We start from the raw sequence: 13,668 nt of genomic DNA, 5'->3' as shown, positions 1-13,668 counted from the left end.
TACCCACGCAAATCAATAAACCAAAACATAGAATTATAGAAAGGTCTTCCAAAATCGAGTAATAAAACTTGTTGATGTTTAATGAACGTCAAATTTTGGCAAAAGTTGATTAATAAATTCGTGGTTTTTCAGATTTTTAAAATTGTTATATTGGTTAGGCTTCATCCATAAAGTACTTCACGCTAAAATCAGCCAAAATTTACCCCCCCTCCCCCCCCCTTTGTCACGCTTTTCCTATACTTATAACATGCAATGTCACACTTGCTCAGACCCCCCTCCCCCCCTAGAGCGTGACATACTTTATGGATGACGCCTTAATACTGAACTTCAAAAATATTTTATATCTCACGGGTAATCTTAGATCTTAAAGAAGCGATTTATCGATCCATTCCCCCGTCTTTAATATCCAAATAATCGATATCATTGCACGAATGTCATGATTTTGGCATAAATGTTTGCAGAAAGATTAAATTTTTCACAACATTAGTTTTGTTCACTCGCATCATTTTAAAAATACTTGAAGCATTTTAAACAATTTTTCATTACCTTCTCATAATTCCTGGAATGCAAAACTTAACGAAAATTATTAGTTATTAAAATTTTTTTCTCAAAAGATGCAAATACTCCCGGAAATAAACTTGGAAATTAATTTAAATAAAGATTTCAAAAAATCGAATCAACGCAAAATATAACAAAAATATATTTTTCCAAAAGCTGCCCAGTTTTCAAAGAATCTAAAATCAATTTAATTTTAATAAAATTACCTAAACCTAACAAAAAACAAAAAAAAACCACCTAAAATAAAACATAGGTCATGATCGGAACAATAAAAACAAACTCGTCAAAGCCATTTTTTTTATTTTCAAAAAATTGATCATTTTGAAAGAATATTAAAACTAACTTTAACTTATTTAAATAAAAAGTACAGCTCATTTAAGAAAACTGTAACAAAAATAAATATTTTCTTCTGTTTCAAAAACTGCTCGTGTTTGAGAAAATGAAAAAAAACATAATATATAACATAATAATATAATAAATTATTGTTTTTAAAATAGACTGCAAAAAAAAAATAAATAAAATTTCAAAAACATTTTTTTATTTATGGAATGATTCTGCTAAATTTCTACAAACTTGGGCAGTTCAAAGATGCAATCTAAGGAAATTAAAAATATTGTTGTATCTTATCAAAGAAATTCAAATATATTGTGAGCTCTAAAGGTTCAAAAAAGAACAACTAATGATTTATATTTTACTAAATGCATTTGATTACTATTGTTTAGTCATTCCCCCCCCCCCCCACCAAAGGCCAAATTATCCCCAGGGGAAAATTCCTCACCGGTTTGTACCATAAAGTTTGTTTGATCAGAGCACGAATATATAGATTTTTTTTGCTGATAAGTGCCTTTTAAAAAAACATTATCATAATCATTGATTTTCTCACATTTTTCATTAATTCTTTAGGTAAGATTGTACAGCTTTTTCAAGCAAATTGATAGAAATCATCGACTCTACTACTGTTGAACATTCAAAAAATTTCCAAATAATTTTGAAAGATAATTAAAAAAAACTCGTTAGCACAAATCGTACGCGATGCCAAACTGCTCCAATGCCTACCAAAAATTCTCTCTCTCTCTCTCTCTCTCTCTCTCTCTCTCTCTCTCTCTCTCTCTCTCTCTCTATCTCTCTCTCGCTCTCTCTCTCTCTCTCTCTGTCTCTCTCTCACTCTCACTCACTCTCACTCGATCGCGCTGAGCTGATTCAAAATAGTCTGCGATTGGATATGTTTTAATCATTGAAAAAATGGCTCAAATCAATGTTATCCAACACATATTGCAATCATTTTGTTCACACAAACTTAAAGTCGCATTTGACATCAATTTCCAGTATACCAAATTCAAATTGACGGCAAACTGTGCTAGTGCAGGCCAAACGAGTGCCGCGCTGGTGTATTGCTAGCTTTGCTCTTCTCTGAGCATATTTGTGTGTGACTGTCGTCGACAGAGGGAGTAGGCCAAGAAAATCATGGAGTGTTGTATCGCTCTGAGCAGTGGTTGTGATTATTCCAACCCTGATGATAGTTAATCTTCAGACAGATTATCGGTAGGTTAAAAAATAGTTTATAGAACATTTCTAAAATACTAATTTAGTGGCAAAATTATTTTAATGTTGTTCTGTATTTGACATATAATTCAAAAAACTGTTAAATGCCGTTTGGACCATTCCAAAAATCTTCAAGAAATTTGTCTTCCTGACTCTTTTCTTTCTTTCTTCCTTGTGGAATACTTTTTCCTCAAGATCCTACAAATTGCTTCGTGCCTCCAGGGCCCTGTCCATTTAGCCATCTCTAATTGCGCTGTCTTTAAGCCGTGATTCCTTCGCCACAGCGCGATGTACCTTAACACACGTGGTCATGCCGCCACAGCTGTTCGGCTTGTTCGAGGTGTTGATTTGTGATAAGATATTGTAGTCAATTCCTGGCCTGGACAGCATTGCGATGAAACATGAATTTTCCCTGGCTTCTGTGCCATTTACATGAACCCGCCAGATCGTGACCGGGGGCACCGCTCGTCACGATATATGCTAAATAATGCTGACTACTGGAGCTTTTTACTACACTACACGGTGCCCTTAGGGGAAAAGAAACTCTTGTAAGGTGTCTTTGTTTGAACAGTTTATGGGAACTTTTGAAGCTGGCTGGACCTCGTTGGAATGGCGCATAGCTGTCACCAGAACTGTCAGAGTCGTGAGAAAGCTATTAATCTGGGCAAGGTTCAGGAATAATAAACATTGACGATTTTTATGAACATTCTTGCATTGCATTGCACACCTTTAGTGTGAAGAAATATGAGTCAAGAATTGATGGTAAACATGTAAGGAACAATTATTTTAGAAAAATCGATGAAACTTACTCAGTAGTCCAACACCTCTTCGCACTCTATCAAAACCCGCGTCCAGCTGTTCACTCCAGTTCACTCAAAATTATTTTGAAATTTAAATTTCTCACTTTTCGTTCCACCAAATCGTAGTTAAAACTGGTCGTCGTGGTTCACGTTCTCGCCGCTATTCGAAATGCTGCATAAATTAATTCAAACACTAATTTTTATTTCCACTCCCCTCTCCTCAACCTTCCCCGCTCTGCACTTTTGCACAGGGGAAAGATTCACACCTTTCGCCAGTCAACCAGCAGCAAGCAAGCAATACTAAAATTAGCTTCTTCGCGGGAAAACCTGCTGCTGATGCTGGACTGGACTTGAGCCACACACGCGTTTGCACTTAATTATAATTCGGTCAGACGCGCTCACGCGCGTGTTTAGTTGAGATATAGTCACACTCACTAGAAAGAGACTATGTCGCATCGCGTTTTGATGGAGAGGGGGTTATTTTTAATTATCTAGAGAAATCTCTTTCGAATGTTCAGTTTGGAGGAAGTGATTTGCGAATCGTGTTACGAGCTGAAAAGTGATTGGCAGGTGGTGAATTTAACCAAAGAATTTTTAAGCCACGTTTAAGTTTTGAGTGCTTTCAGAAGATTTTTAGTTGCTTTGCAAAATAATATTATCAGGGGACAAAACAATTTTTTTTCAAGAAACTTCAAAATTTCAATGGAAATTTATGTGCATTCAGCTGTAATCAATTTAAAATGCCTCTGCGTTTAGAATCACTTCGACTTTTAGTATCGAGCAATTCCATGTCAAATAGGGAATCGGTTGTACCCGACCCTCTCCGATTTCAATGAAACTTTGTAGACATGTTATCCTAAGCATATATAAGCCATTTTTGTGTATATGGAGCCAGTTACACTCGATAATGACATTTGAGAAGGGCGTAAGTGTTTTAAATATTTTTGTATTTCGTAATTTAAATATTGCTGTATCTCGAAGCCGTTGCATCGTATCAAAAAGTGGTCAAAGGCAAACTTGTAGGAAATTTGACGGGCTTTCCGAAAAAAATACACTGAAAGATAAAAACACTCCACTTTTATGAGATTTTTTGATTTTTAAGTTTAAAAGTCAAATTTGAAAGTGAGCCCACGATTTTTTTTCGCTCAAAATTTTTTTGAAAATAGCCTAAGATGTTACAAAAAGACTCACGAAAAATGCAGGATGGAGCAACTCAGCTAAAAAAATACAAAAATAATTTACTGAAACTGTTTTTTTGAAAAGTGCTCTAAACGTCAAAATTTTCAGAAACCAAATACGGGAATCGATTCTCCAGACAATTTTACATAAAAGTCTCCATATTGACCATTGGCCTAAGTCCAATCCTTGTGAAGTTACGGTGGTTTTAAAAATAAAAATGTTGAAAAAATAGGTTTTTTGGTGGTTTTTGGCAATTTCTATATGACCGACTTGATTTTTCAGTCTCGAAAATATTTTTACCGGAAAGCTCGTCCAATTTCCCATAAGTTTGTCTTTGACCACATTTCAATTGGATGTACGGGCTTACAGATATAAGCTAATTTACTATCCAGGTTACTATACTACACTGAAAAAATATGATGTTTTCAGTTATGAGCAATGCAATTAGCTTATATCTGTAAGCCTGTGCATCCAATTGAAATGTGGTCAAAGACAAACTTATGGGAAATTGGACGAGCTTTCCGGTAAAAATATTTTCGAGACTGAAAAATCAAGTCGGTCATATAGAAATTGCCAAAAACCACCAAAAAACCTATTTTTTCAACATTTTTATTTTTAAAACCGCCGTAACTTCACAAGGATTGGACTTAGGACAATGGTCAATACGGAGACTTTTATGTAAAATTGTCTGGAGAATCGATTCCCGTATTCGGTTTTTGAAAAATTTTACGTTTAGAGCACTTTTCAAAAAAACAGTTTCAGTAAATGATTTTTGTATTTTTTTATGTGAGTTGCTCCATCCTGCATTTTTCGTGAGTCTTTTTGTAACATCTTAGGCTATTTTCACAAAAATTTTGAGCGAAAAAAAATCGTGGGCTCACTTTCAAATTTGACTATTAAACTTAAAAATCAAAAAATCTCATAAAAGTGGAGTGTTTTTTTCTTCCAGTGTATTTTTTTCGGAAAGCCCGTCAAATTTCCTACAAGTTTGCCTTTGACCACTTTTTGAAACGATGCAACGGCTTCGAGATACAGCAATATTTAAATTACGAAATATAAAAATATTTAAAACACTTACGCCCTTCTCAAATGTCATTATCGAGTGTAACTGGCTCCATATACACAAAAATGGCTTATTTATGCTTAGGATAACATGTCTATTAAGTTTCATTGAAATCGGAGAGGGTCGAGAAAAAAGTACCTAAAAAATTACTGTGTTGGGCTGGAATTGCTCTATCGCAAAAAGTTTTTTCTCGCTAATTTTTTTGTTTTCGTCAAATCTTAAATCTTTTGAAAACTAATGATTGTAAAACAACTAAATTAGTGTAAAATGCATTTTAAACAAACTTTTTCCATGCAAATGTTGAAACTATGGTTTGTTATTTCAATATTAATATTTTTTTTATTTTGATCATATTTGGCCTGAAGCCAAAATAGTCCATGAATAATAAGTTTTGGACATAAGTTCCATTTTTTCAGCTCCCTAGTTTAAACAAATCTTTTGAATGATAGAATTTTAAATTGTACCATTGGTATTCAGATTGTAATTGATGGCTTTAAAATCCTGTCTAGATTCGAGAATTTCTAACATTAATTTAAGCTTTTATTATTCGTTCTTCGGGCAAAATGATCTTGAATAGAGATTGATGCCTTTCTCACAAAATAAATTGCAAAAGCTTTTTGTATATTAAATGCAGAAAGCCTACCAATAAAAACTATAATAGTTAGTTGCTAATTATACTATTTTTTACATGCACTGTAATTCTTCAATTGTTCCGAATATGAATCTGAATCTGAATGAATAAGTATACTTGAAGATAGGTCTAGGAATAATATTTTAGAAGATCATTCTAAATATAGTGCTATCCCGTTTTTGGCAACAAGAGGCGATTTTTATTGTGCCAAAATCGGGAAATCATTAAAAAGTGTGTTTTGAAGAAAAAACTACTAACCTTTCCGAATTATAGTTAGGTTAGGAACCATCCATAAATCGCATAATGAACGAAATAGAAAACTCATTTTACAAGCAAGAATTAATTACATAACATATGTTTTTCTCAAATATTATAGTTGAAAATACATTTGTGAATTAGGGATATGATTTAGGATTAATTTACGTAATTACTGTTTTGAGTTCATGAAAAAATCGGCTGTTGCCAAATTGGATGGCATTGTATCCTTTTTATCATCTTTTCTGTATTTTTGAGTTAAGAAGAAGAGTTTTTAGGAATAATGATTTGAAATGTGTAGTAAACGCATTTAAAGAAATTAAAGTATTACTAATCCATTTTTGCAACGTTTTTCAACGGCTTGGTATTTTTCAGTTATGTTAAGTAACATGAAGTTTTCAAATGCCATAAAATTACAACTTTCATTTATTAAAAAATATTATTAACAATCTTTCTTTGTTTATTTTGCAATTTTCAATGATTTGTTCATACTTATTAATTTTGATGATTTTTTTTTTGGTATGATGAAACTTGTAAAAAAATATGTTGTTTGTTTGATAAATATAATTATTATTTAAGCGTTTTGTGATACTATCAGAGGAAAATAAATATATCAAAATTGTCTCTAAACCAAACCAATAACTAATTTTAATTCATAATTGAGCTTTAATTTTATACTTAGCTTTTCGTTATCGTTAAATGAATGCAAAAATATGTTATTATAGTATTATTGTGTAGAGGAAAGTTAAGTTGAGAATTAACAATAGTTCAATAAAGAAAATAGTACCCGCTGACACAAAATATTCATTGCAATTTTGTATGAGTTCAATTTTGTTCAGTTTTACATTTGAAAGATTTTAAAATTTTAATATCAAAATAATATGCTCTCCAAACGAAAACCATTTTTAAGTCATCAAAAGTAGAATTATAATATTTGATTATTAAAAATGAAATTTTTATCAACATGACATACATTGTATTATATTCTAAAATTTTATAAAAACTTAATTTCTGCCTAAAATATTCAAATCATTTTAAATTTTTACTCACGTTATACAATGCAACTTATTCATCATTATTTTACTAATTTTAACATTGAATTGAAAATAATATAGCTCAAAATGTTTTGTGATTTCTTTTATTGAACTTCACATTGTGTTATCCATGGAATGTTACAATCAAAGGTCATGTGAAAATCAGCATTTCGATAGAGATATTTTATGATCAATATCTTCAAAAAATTAGATCTAAATTAATCATGCAATATTTTTAAAAATTTTAACAACATCTTCCAAAATGCTCTACCAAATGCTCTATGCAATTTATACAAAAATGCAACGGATTTCAAGCAAATACAAAATGTTAATGGTTTGTTTAGATTAATCACTTTATTGACATTTTCTAAATGATTTTATTTGGTTCTCTCCCTCAGAAGACCGAAAATAAATTTACTGCCAGCACCAAACCGCCAAATAAAAACCTGTCGATAAACAACAAACCATCGGCTCTCGCCGATATACTAACAATAGTATGCTATAAAAACGAAGAAAATCGCACCGCACCAAACCCAATCCGCCCCCTTTGTCCGTTCACTGTCCGCCACTCTTCTTCTTCCTTCCTTACACACTTGTCGAAAAAGCGTGGATGACGCGTAAATCCACCCACGATTTAATTTTGTCTCCTCACCACCACGCGGCTTTTTCTTCTTGTTTTTCTAGTTGTTTGTGCTCTTCTTACTGCTTCACTTTTTCGCACACACTAACTTTGCCTAGGACAGAAAATCTGGTCACTGGTTAAATGCCGACGGCGCCATTTACCCTCAAATACTTTTTCACAAAACACAAAACAAAATTAAGTGACTTTAAATTTTCAAAAATTAAAATTATTCAATTGAGATTAATTTTCTCATAATTTTAAAAAATGTGTATTTTTTACTAAAATAAAACTTTTTGCACAGGGTTAATGAGGAAAATTTGGGGAGCTCAACTGGGATGGCTAGTTTGTTTTCAACCCCCCACGGGTGTTGAATTTAAAACTTGCTGCGATGGGGAAAATATCTCGCACTAAATTATATTTCCCACATAAAACAAGCCGAAAATGAGATCAGCATTTTGAGACACTTTTCAACGTTCACGGTCACTCTTGCGATGAAAATCACGGAGGATATTTTCACGGTCACAATTTTTAAGGGAGAGGAAAAAGCGAGGTAATTTTTTTCACAAAGTTTTCCTCTCTCTCTATAACTTAGTCACCCAGACTAGCGGTACAAACTAACCGATAGTAATAGCACGACGAAGATACTTTCGATTCGAGTTTCGACACGTCCGTTCGCGGTCACGGTTCAAACGCAACTGGTTGGCTCGCGGTCGCGAAAAAACATCTCAGTCGGTCGGCGAAAAAGGACGCGAAAGAGTGGACGGCCAAAAACATCAGCACGCGCGCGCTCGCGGTTTTTGTGTCGTCGTTAGTCGGTGTGACTAATCGTTATGCTGCAGTTTTCGGGAGAATTCTACGCGCTGCGATGTACCGGAGAAGATGCAGGGAAGCGGTGAATTGTTGAAGAGGGAGAGAGTTTTTTTTTCGTGAGAGAGGAATGAACGCGGAGTTCACTGGTGAACATGAGTTATTTAGGAGATAGAAGCGTATTTTGATCAGATAATATCAGAAATTAGAGATTTGCTATAAATATTGTATTGTTTTTGTTTTATTGTGTTTACTTATTTCTTATACAATTTCATATAAAACAAATTGAATACAATTCCAGTTGTTACCTATATTGAAAAAAAAACATGTAAAAAATTGTTAATGTTAAGAATAATCTGATCGATATGGAGTCTTATGTAAATTATCAGTTAGTTTCTAGAGATTCTTTATAAGAAGAAAAAAATCTACAATCAAGAATAACATTGCAACGAAATATAATTTTCTTAATGTTTTCCAATTAACCTTGATTTTTATAATGGCGACAATAAGGGTAATTTATCCATTAGTGGAAACCTTTTCTATACTGGACCCTCTGGGAGTGTTTTGATGAAAAATTCAATAAAATGGAAAACAATGGGGTTAAAAGTCTGTTAGGTTTTTGTGTTGTTTTAAGCCATATTTGTTTTTAAAAACATATATTTTTACAATGAAAAGTGAGGCATAAATAACTTTATTTTCAAATGGCAATTTTCCTACATAATAGCAATAAATTTATGAAAAAATAGTCAGTATTGCTGAAAAGACTTCAGATTTAGTGTTTCCGTACAAAGGGTTGTGAAATAGTGCTCAAAATGATGAAAACTTGTAAAAAATGCTCGTCGGCTCTACTAGGGTGTCCGCTGGTTAAAATACCCTATCAGTGAATTTCAATTAATAAAAAATGAGTGGTCGTGATCAGTGGCGTCGACTAGTCCAAAATGTTGGGGGCACGGTTGATCCCCAAAATCGACGGTTAGACGTGGAGTTTAAATGTTAAAGTTTCTCGTATATCATAAATCTTACTAATTTACATGTTTATGCAAAAATAAATAACAATATGTTATGATTTTATTTATTATTATTATCTGGAATATTTTTTTGTTGAAAAAAGATAATTCATCTCCAAACTATGTAGAATGTTAATTGGGAGATTCTTGTAAGTTTGAAAGGTTAAAGACTTAAATTGAATTTCGTCTAATTTGAAAATTCTTTCTATTTTAACAAATTATTTCAAAAGTTTTGAAAGAAACATGCTCGGTTACTTCCCATAAGAACTCATATTGATTAAAAATGAATTTACGGAAAAAAACTATAAAAAAAATTAATTACAAGTCAGAATGTCAACATTCAGTGGGAAAACCATTGGAAAATGCATTATACACCCGTACAGTTGATTTGCAATCATAAGTCTTCAAATAATGTAAGATTTGACGAAAAAAACATTGTTAGAATAAATGCTTTTTGTGGTCTTGTACATTGAAAATTAAAAAAAAAAAATATTCTAAGCGGAGGAAAATGCATTCTAAGTTGATTTTATTTGATTGCATTTAAAATTCCATTACAAATTTGAAATTTTTGGAATATTTTTTGTCCCCTCAAAAACCCTTAAAAATTTGAGAATATTCAAAAATGAAGAAATTTAAATGAATGAGAAATATAGTCTGATACAAATATTTGAAAAGTTTTTGTCTCCCCCCTCTTCAAAATCGGCGCGAAAAATCAAGGCGAAAATTTTTTTTCAAAAAACTTCGAAATATATTTAAAATTTTTTAATATTTTGTAAAGTTTCGATGTACAGTACCGCAAAAAGTTTTTTTTTCGTAATAATTTTTGTTTTCGTCAAATCTTACATTTTCTGAAAACTAATGATTGCAAAACAACTGAACTAGGGGAACTATACCCTTTCTCAGCCTATTTCTATTATCGGCCTATCAGCACTTTGATCATGAATTACAGCTTTCATAAAGTGTTTTTGACTGATCCAAAGTAATAAATAGCTCAAATAAATATGAGCAAGCAACTATTCATTGTTGATACATCTGAAAATGTTGATTTAATAGCGAAAAACGGCAAAAGTGATGAGAATTGGTCGAACGGCTTAGACTGATTAAAATGGGTATATTTCCCCTAGTCTAAAATGTATTTTAAAATGCGATCAGAGCCGAGGGACAAAAACTTATGAGAAATTTATGAAAAATTGATGAAAATAAAGAATATTTAAAGTTTTAAATTTTTTAAAAATTCGAATAACTTAGGGAAATTGGATAATTTCAAATTAGATAGTAACATTAATGAAATTAAAAAAAAAAACAATTATTAAGAAATTAAGAAACCCACGAAATCAAAATTATTAAAAAAAGGAATTCAAGCGTACTTCATCGAAAGGTCGAATTTTTGGTTATAAACAGTGGCATAAAACTTAAAAAAAACATATAAATTTAAATAATTTATTGAAATTACAGAAATTTGAAACTTTGAAGAGAGAAAGAGGTTTTATTTTTGTTTTTAAAGTTCGGAAAATTCTAATAATATTATAAAATTTAAGAAACACTTTAAAAAAATCTAGATATCCAAGAAATTCAGGAAACTTCAACAAAAAGTAAGTTGACTCTCTCGTTCTCGATATTGAAGGGACCGTCGAGAGCGGGAGTTATCAAATTATAGAACGGAAAATCAAAGCAATCTATTTGAAGGGACTGAAAAATTAATTGACAGCTGGAGCAATATTGATATCGAGAAGATCGACAGCCAGAGAGTCCACTGTAAAAGGTCTAATTTTGGTTTGTTAGCAGTAACAAGAAACATTAGAAGCAAATCCCGTAATTTAAAAATAACCAAGCTTCATTAAAAAAAATAGATAATTAAAGCTAATAACACTTTTTTTGAGAATAATAAAATAAATGAAAATTTAGGGTTTTAATAAAATACAAGATTTCAGGAAGCTACGAAGTAAAATTTGTAAATATCAAGAAACAAAAAAGTTAAAATAATGACATTCAAATGACTCAATTTTTTTCAAAAGTTTAAGAAGTTTGAAGAAATCAAGAAATTAAAAAAATATAAAATTCAAAAAATCACAGAATTTCTAGAGGTTTAAAATATGCTAACCTTACTAAGTCGAAATTTATTTGTTGAGTAACGAATTCTTTAATCAAAGGGATATTGAGCTAAATTAAAGTCACAAATGAAATTCAACTTTGCGTTGTAGCATTCAAGTTGTAACTTGATCATCATAACTTTCCTCGCACCTCCATAAACATGTCGTGAGCTCCTGCATCCAAACCCTCCAAATCTGGTTGAAAATCTCGCCCAATTCCCATTAACCCAACCGGTTCATCCATGTATACAAAAGTGCAATCATGAATAAACAAAACGTTCAGCTGAAGCTTATAGTAGTATCACTCCCATTCCATTCGTTTACTAATTGCTCTAATGACCCACATTGGGGAGCAACCATGTGATGTGGGCTACTGACCAGTAGTAGCTACCATGCTGTGTAAAGTGCATCCGACTCTGAGCATAAACCCATCGTCAATGTTGGGATTGACACCCCTCCCCCGGTTGAAGAAGAAGCAGCAGCATATCGGAACTTTGGTTGTGTTTACATTTCGACCTCAGCGGAAGCTTCGTTCTCAAAAACGATTTTTGTTTTGTAGATGCAATCAACCGAAAAGTTATGCTCATATGTTGTTTATGCTTAGTTGGGTTGGCTTTGAAACGAAACTAAATCGTAACTTTAACTTTGATGGTTACCGGGCGAACGATTTTACGATTTTGAACCCAATTACAGTAGTAAAATTGCAATCGGAATTGTGTGTGTATGTGAATGTGTATTTAATCACTCTTGAGAAATGAGTTTTTCCAAGGTTGAATGGCAGCGGGATACAGCTTGGTCACTGTTCCACTTTATAGATATCGATTTTTTGTCAAGAGAAGAAAAATGCAGTTGCATGCCATGCACAGAAGGTTTTCCCTCATTGTAACATGGTGACGATGTCATTCTTATTTAAAAGGGAAGATTGATATCAGAATGGTAATAATTTACATATCGTCGAGAAAGGTTCATGACATGACAGTAAATTAGTCACGATAGCATTTGTTCGAGTCTTATGAGCTGCCAACTAGATAACACTTCACCTAAAATTTTTGAATCATTTACATTAGTTTTTCCCCCGAATTTTATCATTCTTAGTATACAATTCAAGTCACATTTTTATCAGTCATTTAATTACTTTTTTACGTAGATTGATGTTCATGACGTTATTGTTTGGTTTGCTATTAGGGAAACGTTATTTGAGCTATGAAGAGAAATATTAGATCAAGACAGCTTACACATTTAAGTCAAGCTTATATTTGATTAGATAAAAGTTTAAAGATAGTAACTACTTAAAACCATAAAACTTATTATTTTGCATAATTAAAGCAAATAATTTCCAAGCATTCTATGTTTATGTTGTTCGCCAACGTTTACCACGTGCTTTCGCCCCCACTCGTTTTCTCTTTCTCTCGCGTGACTTTGTGAGGAGATTCACTGCCATGTTAAAAATGTTCATTTGAGTTTAGGTGAGGTTATTCTACTTTAGATACTGTGATAAATTATAATAATTTACGGCACAAAATTATTGAAATATTTGTATTGTTTGTTCTCCGTTTTCCACACATAGGATAGAAATGTAGATAAAGGGATCTTCTGATTATTATTATTATTTATCTTTATTAATGAGCTAACAGCCGGAGGCTGGTTCAGCTAGGGATTTTCTGATCAATTTTGTTGTCTTGGGCAAAGTAGGAGGTGATATTATAAGGACAGTTAAAATTGCAGTGTATGCAACAAGGTGCAAAATGAAGATTTTTCAGCACGAGTCATAAATTTATCCAACGAGGCTCTGCTCTGATTTATGGGAATAAAAAAGATATCTTTTGCGTCAAAGTTGATGCAAAAACTAGTTTCGGAGTGATTACTTTTTTTTTAATTGATAATTTTGGGAAAATGTCGGAACGTTTTTTTATTCATATTTGAATGCATTTTGTGATTGTAATATAAAATTGTTAAAGCTGGGAAAATCACTGCATTTCAAATCAAAAATTGTTGAGTAATGCTCTAGTATTTCGTTTTTTTAAAGATTTTAAATTCTGTATTTTATTTATTTGGATGACACCCTACACAGAAAAAAATG

Source organism: Culex quinquefasciatus, chromosome 2 (assembly GCF_015732765.1).
Source record: "Culex quinquefasciatus strain JHB chromosome 2, VPISU_Cqui_1.0_pri_paternal, whole genome shotgun sequence".
NCBI lineage: Eukaryota > Metazoa > Arthropoda > Insecta > Diptera > Culicidae > Culex > Culex quinquefasciatus.
Note: the sequence above shows the minus strand (reverse complement) of the source record.